The following is a 22,789-nucleotide window of genomic DNA, read 5'->3' on the forward strand; positions in this document are numbered from 1 at the left end:
TTGGGTGGCAAACTCTACAGAAGCAGTCACAAGGCTGTAATGAAAAGTGGGTTCCAGGGTCTTTGGCAGAAGTGGAGGGAATGGAGCCCAGCCCTTACTGAAGACAGGGAGGCAGCAGGGGCGTGAGGTTCAAGGCAGAAAAGAGATGAAACCTTCGCTTGTCATCCATGCCCCTCAAACTCCTTCCTCGTCTCTCTCCCGCAATCCCAACATTATGTAGCCTGGTGGTCGTTGTTCAGTCACTCAGTCATGTCCGATTCCTTTCGACCCCATGGACTGCGGCATGCCAGGCTTCCCTATTCTATCTCCTGGAGTTTGCTTAAACTCAAGTCCATTGAGTTGGTGATGTCATCCAACCACCTCATCCTCTGATGCCCTCTTCTCCTTTTGCCTTCAATCTTTCCCAGCATCAGGGTCTTTTCCAATGAGTTGGCTCATTGTATCAGGTGGTTAAAGTATTGGCGCTTCAGCTTCAGTATCAGTTCTTCCAATGAATATTCAGGTTCGATTTCCTTTAGGACTGACCAGTTTGATCTCCTTGCAGTCCAAATGACTCTCAAGACTCTTCTCTGGCACCACAATTTAAAAGCATCAATTCTTCAGCGCTCATCTTCTTTATGGTCCAATGCTCACATCTGTACATGACTAATGGAAAAACCATAGCTTTGACTATGTAAGCTTACATATAGTCAACTTAAACTTGGATGAATCACGTGAACCAGAAGTTCCAGTCAATGCAGTGAGTGAAAGTCGCTCAGTCATGTCCAACTCTTTGCGACCCCATGGAATTCTCACAGTCCATGGAATTCTCCAGGCCAGACTGTTGGAATGGGTAACCTTTCCCTTCTCCAGGGGATCTTCCCAACCCAGGTCTCCTGGAGACTCCTATGGGAGTCCTAATGCAAGGCAGGTCTAATCTCACTCTGCCATAGAAGATTTCTAGTGGAAGGCAGATTTAAACTTTGATTTTTGTTTAATTAAGTAATATTGACAAGCAAATATTTTTCGTATTGCATTTTGTACTTTCCAATATCAAGGCAAATAACATGTGTAATAAAATCAAGTGTATAAAAAGATAGAAATAAAAGGAAAAAACCAAGGATAGCCTCTAAAAGGCATCCCCAGAATCATGGATCAAATTTGAAGAAAAATAGTTTAAATCTGTATTGCTACATACCATTCACTGACCTTTAGGTTTTCCCATGCCTAGATAACAGCTAGGTGGATCTGCCACTTTCTGGCCTGCTGCTGCTGCTGCTGCTGTTAAGTCGCTTCAGTCGTGTCCGACTCTGTGCAACCCCATAGACGGCAGCCCACCAGGCTCCCCCGTCCCTGGGACTCTCCAGGCAAGAACACTGGAGTGGGTTGCCATTTCCCTCTCCAATGCATGAAAGTGAAAAGTGAAAGTGAAGTTGCTCAGTTGTGTCCGACTCTTAGCGACCCCATGGACTGCAGCCTATCAGGCTCCTCCGTCCATGGGATTTTCCAGGCAAGAGTACTGGAGTGGGGTGCCATTGCCTTCTCCATTCTGGCCAGACTGGTCATTAATATTAACAGAGGGTCTACATATCTTGAGGTTTCCGGGCTGGCTCAGTGGTAAAGAATCCGCCTGCTAATGCAGGAGATGTGGTTTCAATCCCTGGCTTGAGAAGATCCTCTGGAGGAGGAAATGGCAACCCATTCCAGTATTCTTGCCTGGGAAGTCCCATAGAGAGAGGAGCCTGGAGGGCTACAGTTCATGGGGTTGCAAAAGAGTCCGACAGAACTACTGAACAACAGCGACACATATCCTGAAGTTCTTCTGGTAACTACCAGACAGCCTGGGCATGGGTCTGGTGCCTGATGCAGATTTCCTCCAGCAAACGATCTCTGGGAAATCTCTGCCTGTCTCAGCAGCGGCAGTGAACTGAACACGCAAACAGGCTGGCAGGCTCCACTGTCTCCCCCGCCCCCTGTTCCCGAGCATGGCACGCTTCTTCCGTGTGGTTCAGATCTTCACTGAGTTCTTCTGGATAGATGGGAGCTCTTCCCCAGCACTGATCTCACTGACCAAGGACACCACCCAAACCTGTGCAAGTTAAACACGTTGCCCAGAACGCCTAGTTAATGTACTTATATATCATGAGCGCACAGCAGGATAACATAGTCAAACAAGGAAGGAGACGAGGCCTGACCTTCCAGAGAGGCCCACCTGATTTAAGGCCTGGTATTCACAAATACCAGTGCTATTGAGCAAGGCGTAATTTGTGAACATCGCGACTATACCTTGACGTTTATTATTTAAAATTCATGTATAGCTAATTTGCCAATCCCACTGAACACACAACGGGCCCTCACATGGCAAACAGAACTAATAATGTGGGATCTAATTCTTATGCAGCCCCACTTCCAACACAGGGGATCAACCTCACTTGAACCAATTCTGACAGGAGAACAGGGGCCGTGATTTTAGGCCATTTTCCTCTTTTATTTTCTGCAGAATTCTTACTTTAAATTAAACCTACATCCATAACTGTAATTCATTCCCTTGAAAATCTTCAGGATTTTTGAATTAAAATGTGTAGGAAAATATTATTATTCATAATATGGTATTTTCCAAATATTATAAAGCATTGGAAATGCCATATTTTTTATTTTGTAATATGAAAACTTTCAAAAGCCCTTTTTATCCAGGCTCAAAGAGCACACAGTATATGATAAAACCTAGAGGAAAAGAATTTTATAAACTAGACCATAGTTTTTTAAATATAAGAATCTCTAATCAGTTTTTCAACATAACAAAATGTAGTTTTTACAGTCAAATGATCTAGTAATTTAAGGAAAAGCTCTGTGACATTAAGTGAAAAAACAAAAAGATCTTACACCAAAAACATTCATTCTATGGTTAACTGCCTTTCTCTAGTGCAATGTGTAGAATTACAATGGAATTAGTTCTTAAGTTATCAATTAAAAAGGTTAAGTGGTAAAGATAATATTAACCCATTCTATTTAAATGGTCCATCTCTCATCCACATTTAAATAGAAACAGTGCTTTCATTTGCTGCTTTTCAAAAAGAAGTGCCTTCCAAATAATAATCCTTTAATAGCATATCATTAGAGATGTTTCAAAAAAATAATAAAGACAGTTAATGTCTAATAGGCATACCAAGATGGCAACAGATTCCTCTTGGGTTATATTTGCTCAGTCCCTTTTCCTGTTACCTAACCATAACAAGCATCCTAAGCATAGATTAACAATTTTTGCCTAAAAAACTCTGAAACCATCTCATTTACTCATACTAGCTTTTTGTTGTTCAGTCGCTCAGTCGTGTCTCACTCTTTGCAACCCCACAGACCGCAGCCCGCCAGGCTCCTCTGTCTATGGGGATTTTTCAGGCAAGAATAGAGGAGTGGGTTGCCATTTCCTTCTCCAAGGGATCTTCCTGACCTAGGAATCAAACCCACATCACCTGTGTCTCCTACATTGCAGGTGGATTCTTCACCGCTGAGCTACTGAGGAAGCCTTTGCTAATCAGCAACGCATTCTTACAAAGGCCCAACACCACCCTAACTAAAGCTGTAGAAGAGGCACTTTCTTTAATCCAGTCCTTTTGTGTTCTGGAGGTCATCCCATACCATGTCCTTGCTGAAACTTCTCAACTAGCAGCCGAGAGCCTCACCCTCAACTATTCATGACTTCATAGGGTAGCCTCTTTATGGACAGTATTCCCAAATCTGGCCAATCTGCAAAGGCACAGTTTCTAAAAACCTATCCTTTCTCTCCTTTCTTCTGTCTGCTACCATTTCTTAGGTTCCAACCATCTAATCAGATTGATAGCAATTGTTCACTAAGAATCTTATACTGATCCATTCATTCAACAAGTATCCACTGAGCACCAACTATGTGTCAGCATTCTTCTAGGTGCTAGGGGTATATCCATGGGTGGGATCAGATCAGGACGTTCACCTTCATGAGAGGCTAACACAATACATACACGAATTAACTGATAATAAAGAGAGATGTAGGTATGTATATGTATATTCCGTTAGATGTTTCTCAGAGAAATAAAGGAAAAGAACATAAAAGAAGAGTTGCAGTTGTGGGGTTGCATTTTAAATAAGATGGTTACACAGGTGATTAGCTGCATAAAGGCCTGAAGAGGGGGAGAAAGTCCTGTGGAGGGACACGGGGAAAGCGTTCCATGCAGAGGGCAGCAGATTCCTAAGTATCAAGTCTAAAATTTCTGAGCAACAGAAGAGGCCAGTGCCTCTCGACTGGGGTACATGAGGCGAAGTGTAGCCAGGGCGGGCACCAAGGACCGCTGTAAAGACTCTGCTTTTACTCTGAACGGGGAGGGAAGCTACTGGAGGGTTCTCAGCAGAGGAATACCATCACTTACTATTTTCAAAACATCTAAACAGGAAGTCCCCGACATACGAACCTTCAAGTTACGAGCTTTCAAGGACGCAGACCTGTGTTCCATCGACGCCCGGCGGGATGAGACTGCCGCTGGCCCTCCGGGTCTATCACTGACGACTCTCAGCTGTATCATCTCCCGCCGCCTCTCTCACCTCCACCCAGAAGCTCTTGCCTGTTCCCTCAGGGCCAGCCCCTGGATGCCGGCTGCTGTCCTGCACTACTGTGCTTTTCAGGGCACCGCACTGTCAGATTAAACACACTTTCTTTATTTCTATGTTTGTTTTTATGTATTATTTGTACGGGAAGTATTATAAACCTATTATAGAACAGAATGATACAGTTGAGTGCATTAGTTGGGTACCTAGGCTAACATTGCAGGACTTACAAACTGGATTTAACAAATGTGCTCTCGGAATGGAACTCGCTTGTATGCGGGGAACTTAACTGTATTGAGATACAACTGACAAACCATATGTTCTTCCATTTGTAAAGTGTACAATACACTGGTCTTTAGTATATTCATAGAATTATGAAACCATCACCACAATCAACCCTAGAACATTTGCATCACTCCAAAAAGAAACGCCATGCCCCTCAGCAGCACTCCCCAAGCCTCAAGCTCCTAGCCTAGGCAACTCGTCTGTAGACTTGCCTATTCCGGATACATCGTATAAATGGCATCATGCAACATGTGCTCTTTTGTCACTGGCTTCTTTCACTTAGTATAATGTTTTAAAGGGTCGCTCTTGTTGTAGCATATACCAGTACTTCATTTCTTTTTACTGCTAAATAGCATTCCATTAAATGGATATACCACACATGGTTTATCCAGTCATCAGTTGACGGACATTTGGGTTGCTTCCATTGGCTAACTGTCACAAATAATGCTTTTAAGAACATTCGTATTGTAGTTTTTATACAGATGTGTGTGTGTGCTAAGTCACTTCAGTTGTGTTTGACTCTTAAAAAAGCTATAGCGTGAGCCCGCCAGGCTCCTCTGTCCATGGTATCTCCAAGCAAGAATACTGGAGTGGGTTGCCATGCCCTCTGCCAGTTTTATATAGACATGCATTGTCAGCTATCTTGGGTAAATATAATGCCTAAAAGTACACTTGCTGGGTCATATGCTTAACCTTTTGAGGAACTGCAAAGCTGTTTTCCAAAGTGGTTGAAATATTTTTACTTTCTACCAGTAGTGTGTGAGGGTTCCAACTTCTCCATATTCTCAACACTTGTAATTTTACCTGTCTTTTTGATCACAGCCACCTAAGCTGGTATAAAGTAGCATCTCATTGTGGTTTTGATTTGCATTTCACAGATGGCCAATAATATTGAGCATCTTTTTCTTCTTACAAGTCATTTGTACATCCTCTTTGGAAAATGCATATTCAGATCCTCCACTGTTTGTTTTTTTTTAATAGGGAAGGTCTTTTTATTACTGAGTTGTGAGAGTTCACTACATATTCTAGATAAAGGTCCCTCATCAAATATACGGTTTGCAAATATTTCCTATCATTTTTGTAAGCTGTCATTTCATTTTTTTATGATTTGCCATAAAACATTAGAGTTTTTAATTTTGATGAAATTCAAATTATCTATTTTTGCTTTTATTTTTTTGTGCTTTGGGGGGTCATATCTCAGATGACCCCATTGCTTAATCCAAGATTGTGAATTTTTATACTTCTGTCTCTTTCTCAGAGATTTATCATTTTAGCTGTTAGTTTTACATCTTTAATTAATTTTTGTATACCGTGTGAGAGAAGGGTGTCTAACTTTATTCTTTTGTATGTAGAAACCACGTTTGTTTCAGCATCTTTTGAAAAGACTGTTGGTTCTCCACTTAATTACTGGCTCCCATGTCAAACTAAATTATACTTTAACAGGATTTGTCTGTTGCCCTTAAATTGGCCAGGTAAGAGATGGTGGTGGCTCAGCAGGGAGGGTGACATGGCAATGCTGAGAAGCGGTCAAGTTCTGGATATGTTTTGAAAATTGAGCTGATGAGACTTGCTTAGAGATTGGATGTGGGTGCAAAAGGAAGAGAGGACTTAAAGTCAGCTCCAATATTTTTGCCTTGATGTCACACAGACTGTAATTCTAGTTTGGAAAAGAGTCACATGGCTCCTCTGGCCATGGAATTCTCCGGGCAAGAATGTTGGAGAGGGTTGCCATTCCCTTCTCCAGGGGATCTTCCACACTAAGGATAGAACCCGGGTGTCCTGCATCTTCTGCATTACAGGTGGATTCTTTACTGCTGAGCCCCCAGGGAAGCCCCTTCATGAGGAAAGAGGTGGCTTAAATGCCCCTGTTCCAGACGAGAGCAGACGGACCATTCAGAAGGCTACCGTGATAATCCTTCTTTGAGGATTTATCTGAATTGTCCCTAGTCCTTCCTAGAGACACAGTGACTGACCTCTGACAAATAATTAGTTGTGAGAACTACAACTCTCACCATGGGGCAATGCAGAAGACGGTACAGGCTAGAAGGGATTTTTAGGCATCCTTCAAGTCACACTCCTGCAGAAGGTATTCACTGGAAGACAGGAGAGCTTCATTTCTTATTAACTCAAGCAGCTCTTGTAGCAGACTTGCTAATAGGCCCAGCCCTGGGGGTTCTCAGGCATTAATCTTCAAGTTCTATGAAAGCCCCTTGAGAAGATGGTCAAGGCACAACTCACACAGCTCACATCTCCACACTGGTAAAAATAAGCAGCACATCTCTAGCGTTCCTTAAAGGGACTTGATCTCCCTCCCCTGGCCTCTGGAGCAGCAGGTCAGGCAGGACAAGGATATGACACGCAGGGAGGGAACAGGGGCATTTAAGCCACCTCTTTCCTCATAACGGGGCTTCTCCGGGGGCTGAGTCATAAAGAATCCACCTGCCATGCGGAAGACACAGGAGACCCGGGTTCGAGCCCTGGTCGGGAAGATCACTGAAGAAGGGAATGGGAACCCAAGCCAGCATTCTTGCCTGGACAATTCCATGGACAGAGGAGCCTGTCGGGCTACAGTCCATGGGGTCACAGAGTCAGACACGACTAAAGTGACTTAGCACACATGCACGTTCTTATTTTAAAAAAAGGTGATTTTCTTCTGGATTTAGCATCCCTCCTCTCCCCTCTAGCCTAGCCAAGGTTTCCATTTCAGAGTTCTATGGAGTCCGGAGGGCAGGGGGAAGAGCTAGTGCTCCTTTCAAGGGAAGGCTGGGAGGCATCTCTGAAAACCGGCTCTGGACAACCTTGAACTAGATCTGAGAACCTGCTCTACAGACAGACAAAGAGCCTCTGTTCAGGACCCTAATAAGTCCCTCAAGTCATTCCTTGTCAGTGAAGCAACAGCTAATGAGGAAGCAGTGCCTCTCAGCACTAGACACACTCAGAGGGAAGGAGGCCAGGCTAGCACGTCAAGGATTTCCAAGGCACACAAAGGAAAATGTAAATCTGTCCCCGGGCCTGGAGACAAGACAAAGACCAAATGGAATCCGAGAGGAGGTTGTTAAGCAGTTCGTTATAGATGCATGGGAGGCTTTTGATGGACCCCTCCAAGACGGACGTTAAAACAAACAACCCAAATGTAAATATGAAGACTGTTTGCTTCAATTAAGTCTAAGCTACAGGAGTGTGAACTTTCCTATTGCCTCCGTGCACCACTCTGCCAGTGCCTTCACCATTATTAAAGTGTGTTTATACAGGGTTTGGCTTTTCATCTATTATGGAAAAATTACATCTTGCCCACAGCACTACAGGGGCCTGAGCACAGTAAATCCCCCACTGACCTTGAACCCAAGCTACAACAAACAGTCACTCTCCTTGGTGCTGAACCGCCTTAATAATGCACTGCATACATGCCTACGAATATAAATTACAAACTACAAGGCGTCTTACCAACAGGGTTTTCCAGAAGCCAGTGTTTGTACGGGCACTTGGATGCAGACAAAATCCTTGGGGAGATAACTGGGAAGACGCTCCCTGGCAGAAGATGATCGTGTATGTACTGAACACTAAGACTCTTGAGAGTCCCTTGGACTGCAAGGAGATCAAACCAGTCCATCCTAAAGGAGGTCAGTCCTGAATACACATTGGAAGGGCTGATGCTGAAGCTGAAGCTCCAATACTTTGGCCACCTGATGCAAAGGACTGACTCATCGGAAAAGACCCTGATGCTGGAAAAGACTGAAGGTGGGAGGAGAAGGGGACAACAGATGGTTGGATGGCATCACCGACTTGAGGAGTTGGTGATAGGCAGGGAGGCCTGGAGTGCTACAGTCCATGGGGTTGCAAAGAGTCGGACACAACTGAGCAACAGAACTGAACTGAAATGAGGAGTGCTCAGTCACGTCCAACTCTTTGCAACCCCAGGGACTGTAGCCCACCAGGCTACTCTGTCCATGGAATTCTCCAGGCAAGAATACTGGAGAGGGTAGCTGTTCCTGTCTCCAGGGGATCTTCCCAACCCAGGGATCGAACCTGGGTCTCCTGCATTGCAGGCAGACTCTTTACCGTCTGAGCCACCAGGGAAGCCCAAACACACACAAGAGTGTGCTGGGGTTGGAGCCTCACCGAGGAGGTGGCAAGGCTGCAGCAGCCTCTGGTCAGAAGGCTTCACAACGGTGGAGGAAGAAGAAGTTGCAAGAGCAGAGGTAACTGCAAGGAAAAGCTCAAACTGGCAAAGCATCGTGCGACAGGTAACAGGAAGCAGGAGTGAAAGAAGACAAAAACATCAACCAGAATGTCAATCTCATGGAAAATGGCATTTCCATTAGAACCACCAAGAAAATGCATCCACATGGAAAAGTGTTTCTAAAATAACGTTAAATGAGAAAAGCAAGATATAAAATAGTGAATGCACTATGGTTGCAATCACGTATACAAAAGGTTGAAAGGTAGACGGGAATCTATCAACAGAAAATTCAAAACGACCAAACGACAGTGGCAGAATTATGGACAGATCAGTTTTCTTTTAAAATGACTTTTAATCTTACGGTAAAGACACATGTGTATACACTCACCATATTTTTATAGGCAATTAGAGTGTATGTAAATATTCACTGCAGTCCTGTAATGGTTTAAAAAATGGGAAGTGATTCAAACATCCGTCTATCAGGGACAGATCAAATAAATTCTGGCATATACAGAAAATAACTTCCTATGCCACTTTAAACACTGAGGTATATCTGTCTGTACTGATGTGCAGCTAAGTCTGTGAGATACAGCCAAGTAAAATTTTTAAAAGGCAAGATGCAGAAAAACATGCATGATATAATAATACTTTTATTAAAATAAATAAGTGCATTAGTATATGCTGGTATATATACAGGAAAGAAAGAGTTTGGAGTAACAGATATAAATGCAGGGAAAATTATGGGACTGCATGTTTTCATTTCCTACATTAATGTATGTCTCTGATGCTTTCACTTTTCACTTTCATGCATTGGAGAAGGAAATGGCAACCCACTCCAGTGTTCTTGCCTGGAGAATCCCAGGGACGGGGAGCCTGGTGGGCTTCCGTCTATGGGGTCGCACAGAGTCGGACACGACTGAAGTGACTTAGCAGCAACAGCAGCTGATGCTTGAATTTTGTACAATACAAACTTATATGGGTCACAGTTTTAAAGAGTGAAAATTGCACCAAAATTTTTGAAAGCGACTAGCATATGTGGGCTTTCCCTGTGGTTCAGCGTTCAAGAATCTGCCTGCAATTCAGGAGACACAGGAGATGCAGGTTCGATCCCTGGGTCAGGAAGATCCCTTGAAGAAGGAAATGGCAACCCACCCCAGTATTCTTGCCTGGAGAACCCCCATGGACAGAGGAGCTTGGCGGGCTACAGTCCATGGGGTCACGAAGAGTAGGACATGACTGAGCGACTAACACTTCATGCGCTGAGATCTCACTTACATCATGCAGCAAAGATCCCACGTGCTGCAACTAAGCCCCGATGCAGCCAAATAAATAAATAACAAAGATATAAATTTCTCAAAAAAAAAAAAAGAAAAAATAGAAGTCTATCCCAGGGTAATAAGCGGTAAAATCTAAGCACAGCTTTGAAGAGCAGAGGGTGGGTAGGGCTGCGGCGGCGCAGGGCACACACAGGCAGTGTAACTAAGGGAACGAAAAGCGGTGGTCACACTGAGCTCTGACCTGGGCAGGGAGCTAACCAGTTGCCCTGAGTTGAAGGGTAGGAGGAACGAGAAAACCCCCTGAACCAAAGGAGAAGGTACTTCACAGGGTACGAAGATCCACTGCCCATTCACAGAGTCCCGAGGGAAAAAAAATGACAGGGAATTTCTGAAACACAGAAGGAGGTGGCAAAAACATGGAAAAAGCAAGGCTGAGAATGACTGCGTAACAGTGAGTAAAACAGCACAAAAGAATATCAAGAGGCGAGGAAACAGAATTTATGTGCAGACTCATAACATATGGCTGATTTACCAAAAGCCGGTCAGGCACCCAGTAAGCTGGCTGCAAACCCATGAACCTGAAATCTTCTTTCCTGCTTTCAAAAAGCAATCAGAACTTCAAAATGCAGTTTGTCTGCCCTTAATAAGTTCAGCAAATTTCAGCTGAAAATCACTGTTCCTTATAGATCCTGTTAGCCCGTGTCACCATGTCCCAGATGTTCCTAGGAATCAAAACAGCTAATTTGTTCAGTTACCAAGCCCTCCCATCCGGTAGGCAAGGAGAGCTGACAAGAGCAAGCAGCATCCCTCAGTATAAACAGTAAAATGATGGGCTTGGCTCTACCTCTCACAGGCACATCTAAACCACTAGGTGCCTCAGGCTCCCAGTCTGAAAAATGGGTACACAGAATTGTGAGATTCAAATGATAGAAAAATGATAACTCAGTGTCCTGGACATAGCACAACACTCAAATGTTACTGAATGAACACATGAACCGAGGTAGCTTGGTGCTACACATACTATTATGCATAAAACAAAGGTATGGGAAAGGGTAACTAACATTCTAGTGAAATCTCTCTTACTGAAGTAAGGGCAAGTCACTTGCTTTTAACATCCAAGTCTCCCATCTACTGCTTCTACTACTGTTATTGCCCTTCCTGGGCATTTATAACACATCCTCAACATTGGAAAGTATTATTTCTGTGCTTTTTGGCTTTTCTCTTTAGAACTGTAAGATCTCAGATGGTGAGGAATGTGACTTCAGGATTCATGAGTAGGCAAATTACCAATGAACATTATAAAGCCACGCAGAGAAGAATGCATGTCCAAGCCTTCCTCGGGCCCAGGGCGGACCCTACCGTGCCACAGTTTATGTGGTGGCAGTGAAGGGGACCCCAGATCCTTTGGCAACGCTGAGGTGAGGCAGTCTTCAGAGCACATCAAACGGGGTACCTTTCACTTGAAGGGCATTAGGATTAAGCAATACTCTCTAGGTTAGGGGTTGTTAACTCTAGGTCCTTGGATTCCAAAGGGACTCGCGGATGGAATTCACAGAGGTGCTAATACTCAACTGGGGAAAAACGTCAGATCTTTATTTTTGCCAAAATAAACAGCAAACAATTGTTTAGCCACTAAGCTGCGGCTGACTCTTTAGCGACCCCGTGGACTATATAGTCTGCCAGGATCCTCCATCCACGGGATTTCCAGGCAAGAATACTGGAGTGGGATACCATTTCCTTCTCCAGGGGATTTTTCTGACCCAGGGACTGAATCCATGTCTCCTTCATTGGCAGGCGGATTCTTTAGCACTGAGCCACCTGGGAAGCATTTTTTATTTTTTTCTTACCAATATCCAATTGAAATTTAGCATTTGCTTCAGTTATGGATCTAGGCAACAAATCATAGTAGCATTAATGGGACTTGTACATTTGTCACCAACGGAAGCCATCAATGTTTTCAGATCTCATTGTAACTGACACTGATACCTGAAAACATCATGTACATTTACAATCAGCTTGAAATTACAGCAGTTACTATTCCCTCTGCCAGATCTAATATAAGCAAAGGGCACATGTGATATTACTACAAAACAGATTTGACTTAATACTTGATAACTATAATTAACATAATTGGTTCCTTATTATTCTATGTATTTCCTCTTACGTCTTTACATACTTTGCTCTGAGAAGCAAAAATAAACTCTGCCGGACTACCAAAGATGTCCAGGACACTGAAAAAGTATAAGAAGCCCTGGACTGCAGCGCCCAACAACTGAAAACACCATGCAGGCTTGAAACGATGCAAATGCAAAGGTGGAAACTTTTGAGTTTCTGAGATCTGTAATTATTCTGAGATGCGTGAGTTGCTTATATTGACGAGAAAGTTCGAAATTGATGACAAGACTTACATAATAGAGCAGCCCATGCATGAGACAGTCCAATCTGAGTTCTTTTTATAACCTTTTTCCCTTTGGGTTAAAAAAAAAAAAAGCATCTGAGTCAAGTGCTTGGCTTTGAATTCTATCTCAAATTTACTGTCTGGCCTTGGGCAAGCCAGTAAACCTCTCTAAGCCTCATTTTTTCTTGTCTATAAAATGTGAATGATAATACCTGTCTCAAAGCATTATTAAGAGGATTAAATAATACATGCAAAACACTAAATAATACATGCAAAGTACTTAGCACAGTACCTCACATAGTAAGTACTCAATAAATCAGAGCAATATCACTGCCTTTCGTCATTAATGGCATTTGAATCATAACTTATATTGAGACGTAAGATGATTTCTTTAAAAGATTATACAATCAAGAGGCAATATAATACACGGCCTCAGAACACAGACTCTAAAGATAGACTGCTCGCGTTTGAATGCTCCTCCACCACTTACAAGCTGTGTAACTCTGAGTAAGCGCCTCAGTTTTTTTGAGATTGAGTTTCCAGATCTGTAAAATAGGGAAAATGGTCATATCCGCTTCGTAGGATTGTTACAAAGGCCAAGTTATAGCCATATGTGAAGCCCACTACAAAGTGCCTGGCAAACGGTAAATACTTGGTGATCATCAGCTATTGCTACATCATCAATAGTCATTATATAATGGTTTCACAACAGGCGACACAGAACTCTTTCTTCTTCCTCTCATCTTAATTTCAGTGATGAATGACCATAAATGAAGTGGAGAAGTTCCATTTCAACAAAACTATTTCCTGGAGAAGGGAATAGCAACCCACTCCAGTATTCTTGCCTGAAGAATTGCATGGACAGAGGAATTCAGCTGTAAACCTGGCGGGCTGCAGTCCTCGGGGTCACAAAGAGTCGGATGCGACTGAGACTAACACATTTACATGAATATATCTGGATGCTAATAAGAACAAGGCAGGGAGGAAATTCAGCTGCAGTTATTTCCTAGGAGGGATTAGAAAGGCCCCACTTCTCAGGGCTTTGTAACCAAGGCCAAGCTCACATAGAAAGATACTTAAAAAAGAAATGCTTCCCTCATGACCACAGATCTGTGTCAGAGAGGGACAAGCGCACCTCTGCTTCTGTTCCTTTAAACAGGCGCCAAGGGGGCCTCTGTGGCCCGGGCTGGAGCTCACCTTGGAGAAAGGAGCCATGGAGACGCGGGGCTCGGTGACAGCGAGGCCCACGTCAGCATCACGGGACAGAGGCGCACCTGTGCTCAGCAGGGGGCCGGCCCTGCTCCTCACCCCGCAATTAGTAGGGTTTGGCTTAATTTAAAACCTGCACCTACCACTCATCTCTGAGAATGGAACTGAGGCTGTTTTCTGAACTCAGGGTCACAGTAAAAACAATAATCATGATGATAACAAACACATTCACTTCTCCCCATCTTTTAAGGGAGCTGAGTAATCAGTAACCCAGCAATTCACCATCACGGCAAAGTCAGGAAACAAAACTATCCTCACCTCACTGTATTTCCTTGATTTTTACTCATAAAAATCAAAAACTTTTACTCATAAGCTTTAGGAATTCAGGGTTCTCTGCTGACTGTAATATTAACACTCCCAGCATATAAGGGAGTAAATATTAAAATCAAATGATGATACGTAAGCACCATAATTCTGACAGATGATAAAAACGAATGCTCATCGCTCTCCCCAGTACGCCACAAAAATGCAAGGGTCGGATCTGCTTTTTATTACAAAATAACAATTAAAAGATTACTAAGTCACCAGTTTGAAAGTCAGAAGCACGAAATCTTTAGGTTTTCCCCAGCTGCACGCAGCGGTATTCCCTGGAGGTTGAGTTTTCCAACACATATAGCTAAAGGTCCACACCAAGAAGGAAGGAAAACAAGAAGCTTTTCATACCAGGAAAGCAAAATTTGGCATACTCTGGGCTCAGTGGCCAAAGGTTATCAGGGAGTAGAAATATTTACAGTGGAATTGGGGTCAGTTGGTAATTAGAGGGCTCTCCTCTTTGGGCTCAAGTCATGCCAGTATTATTATTTCCAGCATCCCTAAACAGGAGCCACAGTAAAACATTCCAACTGAGGGATTAACAGTGCCCTTTCCATGCTGGCTTTCAGCGCTGCAGGGGCGCTGCCAAGCACCCAGGGAGACGCAAGTCTGGGCTTCAGCGCCTGGACCACTGGAGCTCAACCACACCGAGACGCTTTCCAAATCTCCAGGCTGCTGAGTTTGGTTCTCAGCTCCGGGCTGATGCGATTCTGCGGCAGAGCAGGTTCACAATTTGGATTAAGGCAACATCTCGGATCTGGAATCTTCTGACAAAGCAGCCTTGGACCAAGACTGGCACATGTGCACTGTCAACAGATGGGGTGAGGGGAGACAGGAGAGAAATCCAGGAATGGATGTCCACGGTATGTGTCTGCAGAGTTGGCATTAAGTGCCAAATTTTCCACAGGACCCCGTTTTGGGGTGGGTGCCATTCAAAATACAATACCTATCCCAGGAAGTGATCCTATGGGACCTTCATCAATGGAAATTTTTCTTATTTAGCTAAAATCCCACATATCCTTAATTATCAGAGGTAAGCATTCATTCTAGGGTGAAAATAATCTTCCTTAAACACAGCCTCCTCCTCCCTCCCATCATAAATGGGAAGGAAATCTAAAAAAGAGGGGATATATGTATTCATATAACTGATTCACATTGCTATACAGCAAGAAAACTACCATAACATTGCAAAGCAACTACACTCCAATAAAAATTCATTAAAAAAAAAATACATGGCCTATTACTGCCCAGATTAAACAGCTTTGGTGGCTTTCCTGTACCTAGGAGCTAAAAATCCTAACACTTCAGAATGATGAGCAAGACCTCTGTGGTCTGGTCCCTATCTACTTCTCTGCTCTGCATTTACCTCCAGGCTGCCAGGATGCTAAACCTCCCTGTGAGTCCTCAAAACTTCTGCCACGCTCCTTCACACCTCCCAGCCCTCACTGAGCCTCTGTACTCTGTTCTGTCTTTGCAGCATTTCTGACAAATGCGTATCCACCTTTCCCAGCTCGGCGAAGATCACCTCCCGGGAAAGACTGACCACCCCTTTCTGCGCGCCCATGTCATGCCCTGTAACCGCCTACCTGCCACAGCCCTTCCCTGCACTGGTTCTTCCTAGTTTTATGGAGGAGTAACTCAAATTCACTGCATATTTTAAGTGTACAGTTTCGTAAGGTTTAGCATAGGCGGTACCTGTGAAAATATGACCGCAATCAAGATCATGAACATAGCCCACTAGCTTCAAAAGTTTTTCACACCCTGCTGCCGTCTCTCCCTGTCACCCCCTCCTGGCCTTTTCTCATCCTCAGGAAAAACTGATTTGCTTTCAGACACTATAAATTCACTCTCATTTTTAACAGTTAAATCTACAGAACTATATGGTATGTATTCTTTCAGTTGAGGACAGAGGACTTGTTCCTTTCATTCAGCATAATTACACTGAGATTCACCCATGCTGTTGCACGAATCAAGGGTTCATGACCTTTTATTCCTGCGTCATTTCAGCACAGATAGGGAGACCCAGGTTCGATCCCTGGGACAGGAAGATTCCCTGGAGAAGGAAATGGCAACCTGCTACTCCAGTATTCTTGGCTGGGAAATCCCATGACAGAGGAGCCTGGAGGGCTAGACTCCCTGTCACGAAAGAATCAGACACAACTTGGCTGCTAAACAGCAGCAGGAACAGAGGGCTGCGCTACAGTGAGCCTGCTCTCTCACCTACTGATGACCATTTGCGCTGTTTCAACATTTTGGCTATTGCAAAGTCCACTGCTACGAACCGTTCATCCGTAAGTCTCTGAGCAGACACATGTTGTTATTTTTTTCTCTTGGGTAAACATTTAGAAGTGGGAATGGATGAATCATGCACAAGATGTTTAATTTTCTTAAGGAACTATTTTAAGGAACCGCCAAACTATTTTCCCTAGTGGCTATTCCATTTTATATTCCCAGGAACAAAGTATGAAAGTTCATTTCCTCCAAAGCCTCATGGACATTTGATATGGTTAGCTGTTTTATTTATAGCCATTCTAATATGTCTTTGTGTTATTTCATTGGAGTTTTAATTTGCACTTTCCTCATGATTCATGACGTTGAGCATCTTTCCATGTATTTATTTCTATTTCTTCCTTGGTGAAATATCTGTTCGTGTCACATGTCCATTATTTTAGTCAGTTGCTTATTTTCTTATTATTAAGTTTTGAGAATAATTCATATATTCTGGATACAAGTCCATTATCATATGTATTTGGAAATATTTTCTCCAAATCTGTTGCATTTTCTTAACAGTATCTTTTGAAGAGCAGAATTTTTAATTTTAGATGAAGTCTAATTTATCAATTTGTTCTTTTATGGATTGTAGTTTCTGATCTAAGAGCTAAGAAATCTTTTTGTTTTTTTCATGACTGTATTAAGTTTAATGTGTATAGCACAATGGTTTGATTTACATGTATTATGAAATGATGACTTTAGGTTTAACTAACATCCATAAAATCTAAGAAATCTTTGTCCAACCCAATGTCACAAAGACTTTTCCCTATGCTTTCTTCTATAAGATTTATAGTTTTATGTTCTCCTTATATGTCTATAATCTATTCTGTGTTCATTTTAATACATACTACAAGGCATTCTTCAATGTTCATTTTTTCGCTTTTGGATGCTGAATGGTTTCAGTGTCATTTGTGGAAGAAACAATCCTAGAGTCAGTGAATGAATCTAGGACCCCTTTATCTATAATACACACGCATCTTTGTCTGTATACACGTGTATCTCTTTCTGTCTCTTTCTGCTGTTCTAGCACTCTATACGTTTACTGAATTAACAGCACCACACTCTCGGTTACTAAGCTTTATAAGTCATTAAATCACCTAGTTTTTGTCCTTCAGTTTTGCTCATCTCTTCTGGAGTTGTTTTGGCTAGCTAGTCTAGTATCTCTGCATTTCTACGTGACTTTTTAAGTTCATCTTTGCAATTTCAAAAACTACCAGCATTTTGATTGTGGGTGAATCTACAGATCAGTTTGGGGAAAATGGACATCATAACAATATTGAGACTTCTGACCATGTACAAAAACACACCTCTCCATTTATTTAGGTCTTCTTTAGTTTTTCTCAGTAACAACGTGTGCATTTTTAGCGTCTAGGTTTTGCACATCTTTCGTCAGGTTTATTCATAAGTATTTCTGTCTTTGATGCTATTGTAAATGGCATTTATTTCAATTTCTGATTGCTCAGTGTTAGTATAAAACAACTATTTTTACATATTGATATTGTATCCTGGAATCTTGATTGCTGGAATTAAGAATTAAGTTGCCATCTCAATGCCTCAGGGGAGAAAGAAAGTTGATCACAACCACATTCAGGAAACTGTATGCTGTGGAGATGTATTTCCTAGGGGAAAATAAAGGAAGTCAAATATCTCCTCAACATTCCTGTTTCTATATTTCTGACCTAAATGGTTCGAATGAGTCCTTGAGATCATGAGCCAAGTGCTTTGGAAAAAGTTCTAAGATTAAATGCACATGGTCCTTCCTAAACTGTTTCTGAAATGAGCAACAGTATAATCCCTCAGCACAGAAAAGGAACTCCAGGGAGCCCGTAATAGTAGAGCTTCACCAACCTATTGGCCCTGATTCCTTCAGTTTCTGCTCTTTTCCTCACCCTTTTATGACCAGGTTTTCTCAATGGGAATCTAGCCCTTCCATTTCAGAACTGGGCCATAAATTGGAGGTTTTCCTCTATGAATCTACTTGCATGATGAATGATTAGTCTTGAGTTCCTGACTCTGAATTCTACATATGAATACACGTCTACAGCCTGTGTAACTGAATCCACTTACGTGCTTATGGACCGCACATCCATAAATAGGATGCCTGCTTCCCAGTGCAACATATCCTGTTTGCTGCACTGATTCTCCACAAGAGAAAATTCTGAGGTCATGTGTTCCACCATCCTCCACATCCCCAGAATTCTATCTGCTTGGGGCATAAAAGAAAGGACACCATTGTTACAAACCCCAGAACACAAAACCACTTCTCCATCCCACACTGCACAGGGAACTTCAAAGCATGCTCCTAAACTGAAAGGATCGGGGGTAGAATGTGAGCATCTTCAGCTATATCCACGTCTCCAGATGACTATCACCGTCAGAAGCGGCACCTTTAAGTATGAATGACACAAGCTATGAACGCCAGGGCTCAATGGAGACGCCAGGGGAGAAACATACAGAATTAACATCAAAGAATGAAATCTGGTCAAAACTCCCTAAACCTGCTTCCTATCTCTCTGTTAATGTAACAGTTATTCAGGAGGCCTCTGCTGCTGTCTTAATCAGGGTCTTGCATACCTGGGAAGCTCTAATGCCTGTCCCTCCCATTCTCTCTTTCTGGTTATAAAGCATTACCTGTGGGCCATGAATTTCTCTCATATTAAAAAAAAAAAAACTTTTTACAACCATCATACACTTTATAGTATAAATTACAAAACACAATGAAGCCAAAATAAGAAAACAAATCATCATTAAACTAGCCAGCAAGAAATCACCACTCCTAACATCTGGTATATATTCTCTCAGACTTTTCTTCCCTGTTACAACATTTTCAAAACAAATGAAATCAGAAAGCTATCCACAGTGATCTTCAAAGTTGTCGAGGAGGTAAGCATGGCAGGAACACATGTTGATTATTTTTTGCTGCGATTTTACCGAGAGAAGTAAACATCAGAAAGAGTGTTAGAACCTTCAACAAAAGCCGTAAAATAATTATGGTGTGACGCCTGTACTCCCTCCGGCCGCCTGTGCTTCATTACTAAAATGAGCAGAATTAACTAGCAAATGGAGAAATCCCTCACTAATTAGAACACCGTACTCAGAACACTGTCACTCAGCCAGGTGGCACAGAGCTCTGGACAGCCTGGGTGTGTAGGACTGCACACTGGGGGCCGGGAAATGGGGAAAAGATAAGGGCCATGTTGCTGCTGCTGAGAAGGAAAAAAATTTAATAAATGCAAGAGACCCCAAAAAAAAAAAGTGTATATGAAGTGGGAGATACAAGCTGCCACTTGGCACTGTTCTGTACACCCATTTCTCTCACTGGGCTGGAAGTCCTCAGCAGGTGTGTGTATATATATACACTTTATATATATATAAGTGTATACATATATTTGGCTATACCCCTTAGCATGTAGGAGCTTAGTTCCCTAACCAAGGAGGGGATCCAAGTCCCTGGCAGTGCAAGCACCGAGTCTTAACCACTGGAATGCTGGGGAAGTCCCCTTACAGGTATATTAATCCTCTTTTTTGTATCCCCCATGCGTGGCCCTTAGTTAAGATTTGCTAGATGAATTTAAGACTGCCCTAGAAGCAGCTGAGTTAAAACTGGAAGGGAAGAAATTAGCCTACAAAACACACTACAAAAAAAGATGAAGATATAATCTTCTTTAATTATAACTGTCCCATTCTGATTTTGGCAGAAGTCAACCCTGCATGTGTTAAAGGTAAATGCTTATAAATAAGCTGGATAAAATTAAGGCCCTAGGCATCTTTAATCCAATTTCTTAACACACACATACACACACACAGATTTTCCAACTCCTAGGCAAATATACAGGGCTTCCCAAGTGGCTCAGTGGTAAAGAATTCACCTGCGAATATAGGAGACTCACATTTGATTCCAGTGTTGGGAAGATCCCCTGGGGAAGGAAATGGCAACCGACTCCAGTATTCTTGCCTGGAAAATCCCATGGACAAAAGAGCCTGGCAGGCAACAGTCCGTGGGGTCACAAAGAGTCAGACACAACTGAGTGACTTAGCACGATGACTAGTCAAATATACTTTCACAAGTACACTACTTGTGTATTATAAAAGAAAAATGAGAGTTGGACCATAAAGAAGGCTGAGAACTGAAGAAATGATGCCTTCAAACTGTGGTGCTGGAGAAGACTCTTGAGAGTCCCTTGGACTGCAAGAAGATCAAACCAGTCCATCCTAAAGGAAATCAGTCCTGATTAGTCATTGGAAGGACTGATTCTGAAGTTGAAGCTCCAATGCTTTGGCCACCTGATGCGAAGAACTGAATCTTGGAAAAGACCCTGATGCTGTGAAAGACTAAAGGCACCAGGTGAAGGGGATGACAGAGGATGAGGTGGTCGGATGGCATCACCAACTCAATGGATATGAGTTTGAGCAAACTCTGGGGAGTTGTTGATGGACAGGGAAGCCTGGCATGCTACAGTCCATGGGGTCACAAAGATTCAGACATGAATGAGCAACTGAACTGAACTGAACCGAAAAGAAAAATGGGTGGAAGATAATTATAAGATACCTGATATGGTATGTTAATTGCAAAATGGCCCTCAATTCTCTGTTACTCTCTGTATCCATACTCTTGGATATTCGATTTTGCAATTTCTACCTTCAAGAGGTAGATGGTCTATTTTCTTGCTTCTCGAGTCATGGCTGGCCTTGTGACTTGCTGTGATTAATAGAATACAAGGGAAGTGAAGGTGTGCCAGGTCCAAGTTGTTGTCTTGTTGTTCAGTAGCGTCTGACTCTTTGTGACCCCATGGACTGCAGCAATTCAGGCCTCCCTGTCCTTCACCATCTCCCAGAGCTTGCTCAAACTCATGTCCATTGAGTTGATGATGCCATCCAACCATCTCATCCTCTGGCGCCCTCTTCTCCTTCTTGCCTTCAATCTTTCCCAGCATCAGGGCCTTTCCCAAAGAGTCGGCTGTTCACATCAGGTGGTAAAGTATTGGAGCTTAGACTTATTACTCAAAAGACCTGGAGGACCTCCACTCTCAGAACCCTGCCCGGTCACCAGACTGGCCTGTTGGATGAAGGCAGACAAGAGGGATGTGGGCCCATCACTCCTGCCGACAGACAGCTGACCACCAGACTTGGGGCCGGCCAGTCCTGAGCCATGTGGCAATGTGCACATAGAGGCAGATGAAACCCACCCTGAGATAACACTAAAAACCCACCAAGGTGGCTAAATAAAAAAGAAGGCTCACACCACGTGTTGGTAAGGAGGCAGAGAAACTGGATCACACAATTGTAGCTGGTGAGGGTGTGAAATGGGATAGCCATTGTGGAAAACAGTTTGGCAGTTTCTTATAAAACGAAGGCTCAGATGGTAAAGAATCTGCTTGCAATGTGGGAGACCTGGGTTCGATTCTTGGGTCAGGAAGATTCCCTGAAGAAGGAAATGGCAACCCACGCCAGTATTCTGGCCTAGAGAACCCCATGGACAGGGGAGCCTGGTGGGCTACAGTCCCTAGGGTCACAAAAAGTCAGACTTGACTGAGTGACTAATACTTTCATTTTCCGCTATAAAAAGAAACACGAGGGAATTCCCTAGTGGTCTGGTGTTTGGGAGGCTGCCTGCTATTGAAGGGGGTGAAGGTTCAATCCCTGATCAGGAAATTAAGATCCCACATGCTGCAGGGTATGGCCAAAAATTAAAATAAATAAAACTTGAAAAAAATCCTTTAAAAAAAAAACTACCCACCACTCATACTCTTGGGCATTTATCCTAGACAAGTAATATGTTCAAAACAAAAAACCTACACAAACGTCCACAGCAATTTTATTCTTAGTCGTTGAAAACCAGAAACAACCCAGAAGTTCTTCAACAGAGAAGATGCTTAAAAAACTGGACCGCTCCTCAACAACGAGTGTGCTAAGTCGCTTCAGTTGTGTCCAACTTTGTGCTACCCCATGGACCGTAGCTGTAGCCTGCCAGGCTCCTCCGTCCATGGGACTTTCCCAGGCAAGCATATTGGAGTGGGTTGCCACTTCCTGCTCCAACTATAAGACGTAACAAACTCTTGGCACACATCAATTCATGCAGTCAAGGCGCTCACTAGTGAACAGAGCCTACAGCAAGGGAAAGGAGACCTTATCTGCTCAAGGACCGGGAAACAGAGCTAACTCTATTTAGAAAAAGCTGTAGAATGGAAGAAAGAAAATGTGTGTCAAACAGCTGGGTAAATGAAAACCTAGGCTGGAAATGGA

General features: G+C 43.0%; 1 protein-coding gene across 1 annotated transcript in view; it reads right to left on the reverse strand.

The window, feature by feature from the left end:
* Positions 1-22,789, reverse strand: part of LOC129624822 (translation initiation factor IF-2-like) — a 353,245-nt gene that overhangs the window by 300,690 nt on the left and 29,766 nt on the right. The window lies entirely within an intron of this gene.

The sequence above is a fragment of the Bubalus kerabau genome, chromosome 12 (assembly GCF_029407905.1).
Source record: "Bubalus kerabau isolate K-KA32 ecotype Philippines breed swamp buffalo chromosome 12, PCC_UOA_SB_1v2, whole genome shotgun sequence".
Classification (NCBI taxonomy): Eukaryota; Metazoa; Chordata; class Mammalia; order Artiodactyla; family Bovidae; genus Bubalus; species Bubalus kerabau.